Genomic DNA, 4,317 nt, shown 5'->3' on the forward strand with positions numbered 1-4,317 from the left:
GGGATTCAAAGAGTTTGAGCCATGTTTTCCAACCGACGGCTATGGAAATTTTCTTTTTTGGAAGATTCACGGATCAGCGGCATTAATAGTCTAATATAGGGCAAATACGTTGTTAATAGTCTAAAGTAGGGCACGTAGGTCGTAAATAGTCTAATATAGGACACGTCTAATATAGGGCACGTAGGTCGTAAAGCACGCACGTTGTTGATAGTCTAATATAGGGCACGCACGTCGTTAATAGTCTAATATAGGACACGTCTAATATAGGGCACGCACGTCGTTAATAGTCTAATATAGGACACGTATGTCGTTAATAGTCTGATATAGGGCACGTAGGTCGTAAATTGTCTAATATAGGACACGTCTAATAGAGGGCACGCACGTCGTTAATAGTCTAATATAGGACACGTACGTCGTTAATAGTCTGATACAGGGCACGCACGTCGTTAATAGTCTAATATAGGACACGCACGTCGTTAATAGTCTAATACAGGACACGCACGTCGTTAATAGTCTAATACAGGGCACGCACGTCGTTAATATTCTAATATAGGACACGCACGTCGTTAATAGTCTAATATAGGACACGTACGTCGTGAATAGTCTAATATAAGGCATGTACGGCGATAATAGTGTAATATAGTGTTCGTACTTTCATAAACTTTGTCTAATATACGGCACGTACTTCGTTAATGGTCTGAAATACGACACGTACTTCGTTTATAGTCTAATATAGGACATGTGCGCACGTCGTTAATTGTCTGATATAGGACACGTACGTCGTTAACTGTCTAATATAGAACATTAAGAAACAAATAATAGTAAAACCGTGTTTTAACACTATTTATACACGACTGGCGGATATACGTCGGGCTGCGCCCTCGTGAAATTATTTTGTATGACGTATAATCGCACGAGTGTATCAATAGTGTTCAAACACGGTTTTGATATAAATCATTTCGATTCTAGTTAAATCGTAAAATTTTTACAAAGTATGATAGAACTGTTCTAGTATGGCGCCACATGGCAGGTCGTCACGCTTGTTTGTTTACATAGGCTGATCTCTATACCAAATCAAATATAAACCAAACATAAATAGTGCTTATCTTTTTTCTTTTCAAAGAGCCTTTTCTTACCTTTACTTTACCGCGGAAATCGGCAAGTTCCATCTGCATTCCAGGCAGCAATCGCGGCGTAAGAGTTTTATGTCCCGAAAAGAGACATTGAAAGAAGCGGAAAGGAGTAAATTCAGCGGGTTGTATTTAACGAACTGTAGTTTTCTTATATATATCTTAACACCCCTTTTTCTTTTTGTTTTGCTATAGTAGCGAAAAATGTCGAAAAACCGTTTAAAAATAAGTGGATTTTATATGAAATAAAGGAACAGCCGGATTTAGTGGTGTTCAGCCTACATGTCAGGACCGGAAATGGTATTACGCCATGCGGAACGCAAATGATGGCGAATTATTCTGCACAGCTAATAACCAACTCCGTGTGTATGTGTGTGTGTGTGCGCGCATGCGTGCGTGCTTGCGTGTGTGTGGATTAATTAAGACAGACATTTCGTTTAAGTAAAATATTTGATCAAATTTCAAAGCGCTATTTCTGGATGCGTATATGTCGCTAAATATCACGTCGATGTGACGTCAACATAATATCGTTGTGATGATTAAAGCATTGTTAGTCAGATTAGAATAGTCTAATATAGGACACGTACGTCGTTAATAGTATAATACAGGACACGCACGTCGTTAATAGTCTAATACAGGACACACACGTCGTTGATTGTCTAATATAGGACACGTATGTCGTTAACAGTCTAATATAGGACACGCACGTCGTTAGTAGTCTAAAATAGGACACGTACGTCGTTAACAGTCTAATATAGGGCACGTACGTCGTTAATAGTCTAAATATAGGGGACACGCACGTCGTTAATAGTCTAATATAGGACACGTACGTCGTTAACAGTCTAATTTAGGGCACCTACATCGCTAATAGTCTAATATAGGACACGCACGTTATTAGTTGTCTAATATAGGACACGTACGTCGTTAATAGTCTAATATAGGACACGCACGTCGTTAATTGTCTAATACAGGACACGTACGTCGTTAATAGTCTAATACAGGACACGCACGTCGTTGATAGTCTAGTACAGGACACGAACGTCGTAAACAGTCTAATATAGGGCACCTACGTCGCTAATAGTCTAATATAGGACAGGCACGTCGTTAATAGTCTAGTATAGGGCACCTACGTCGCTTATAGTCTTATATTGGACACGCACGTCGTAAATCGTCTAATATAGGGCACACCTACGTCGCTAATAGTCTAATATAGGTGACACGCATCGTTAATCGCCTAATATAGGGCACTTACGTCGTTATCAGTCTAATATAGGACACCTACGTCGTTAATAGTCAAATATAGGACACGCATGTCGTTAAACCAAATATAGGGCACGTACGTCGTTAAAACTTTAATATAGAACACGTCGTTTTGCCTAATATTGGACACGTGCGTCGTTAAAAGTTTAATATAGAACACGGACGTCGTTAATAGCCTCAAGTAGGGCACGTACGTCGTTAATAGTCTAATATAGGACACGCACGTCGTTAAACGTTTAATATAGGGCACGTACGTCGTTAAAAGTTTAATATAGAGCACGGACGTCGTTAATAGTCTAATATAGAGCAAGTACGTCGTTAAAAGTTTTATATAGAACACGGACGTCGTTAATAGCCTAAAGTAGGACACGTACGTCGTTAATAGTCTAATATAGGACACGCATGTCGTTAGTAGTCTAATATAGGACACACACATCGTTTAAAGTCTAATTTATTTTATGCTTTTAAGTGAAATACTGAAATTTATCAGTGAAATAAATTTGATATTTTCACTGCTTCAAACACGGTCTAAAATACGGCTCGTACTGCGCATCTACTTGATTCTTTTTGTGTAACCACATACCGATTTTATGTTTTAATTTAAAAATTATATTTCTACTTCTGTATTTGTCAGTTATAGCTAGGAAAATTTTGCAATGTGAAAAGTCTTGGCTGGTTATATACCCATACAACTTATACAGTAATACTGTACTTTTACTGTTTTAAACTCCAGAAGAAAAGAAAATTTTATAATTATATTTATTGTATATGGTTCATAGTTATACATTGAAATGTGTTTCCTTCTTCAAAGGAGGAAAACTGAGTTTGTTTAGTCCAAAAAATATCGCAAAAGTACTCTCTATCTAAAAACAACTTGCATATTGTATAACATTGAGAAATAAACTTATAATTAAACAGTTGGTTAGAAATAAAGAAACAAATCGATAACTGATATATTGAAGTTTTGATACTACGGGACGCAGCAAATAGATAACTATCGTAACACGCTCAATGTTAAAGCTTTAAGTACGATATTGTTGACAATGATATCTACCATACATCATGTGTCTGCCCCGGTGGCGCAATCGGTTAGCGCGCCGTACTTATAGACAGTACTATGATATGCGGAGGCTGTGAGTTCGAGCCTCACCCGGGGCACATAACCTTTTGGACGTTTACACCTTGTCCTTACCTGGATGAGTCAGCATGTTTGGACCAATCTTTTTTCTACAATATAGAATTTCATTAAACCCCGGCTTTTCAAAACTTCAGACTACACTAGGAAAATTCGGCAAATAAAAAAGATAGGACCGTGTGCTTGATCGTTTTGCTAAATAACTTGAATAACGCCTGAACATTATTCTTAAAATTAGTCTGTAGTTTCACACGAGATTTTCAAACTTTTCTTGTCTGCATCAGATTATCAGAACAATTCCAAACAATCGTTACTACAGTCTTCTACCAAACTTGTTGATGCCATGTAGGTTATAACACACTAAATAGCTGTTCTTCTTTATTAATCCCCCGCCGTGGCGGAGGGATTATAGGAATGGTCTGCGTCCGTCCTTCCGTCCGTCCTTCCGTCCGTCTGTCCGTCTTTCCGTCCGTCCTTCCGTCCGTAACAAAATCGTGTCCGGTCCATATCTCCTAAACCCCTTGAAGGATTTTCATGAAACTTGGGTTAAATGATCACCTCATCAAGACGATGTGCAGAACCCATGAGTCAACCTTGTCGGTTCAAGGTCAAGGTCACAACTCAAGGTCAAAAGTTTGAGCCTGCCATTTTGTGTCCGCTCTATATCTCCTAAACCCCTTGAAGGAATTTTATAAAACTTGGGTCAAATGATCACCTCATCAAGACGATGTGCAGAACCCATTAGTCAGCCATGCCGGCTCAAGGTCAAGGTCACAACTTAGGGTCAAAGGT

At 38.6% G+C, this 4,317-nt stretch overlaps 1 non-coding gene across 1 annotated transcript; it reads left to right on the plus strand.

Annotated features, from left to right (window-relative positions):
• The first annotated feature begins 3,460 nt into the window (after positions 1 to 3,460).
• Positions 3,461 to 3,548, plus strand: Trnai-uau (transfer RNA isoleucine (anticodon UAU)). Its single transcript is given in 2 exon segments — positions 3,461 to 3,498; positions 3,513 to 3,548. It is a non-coding gene; the product is annotated as a tRNA-Ile (tRNA).
• The last annotated feature ends 769 nt before the right edge of the window (positions 3,549 to 4,317 follow it).

This window comes from Mercenaria mercenaria, chromosome 17 (assembly GCF_021730395.1).
Source record: "Mercenaria mercenaria strain notata chromosome 17, MADL_Memer_1, whole genome shotgun sequence".
In the NCBI taxonomy this organism is placed as follows: domain Eukaryota; kingdom Metazoa; phylum Mollusca; class Bivalvia; order Venerida; family Veneridae; genus Mercenaria; species Mercenaria mercenaria.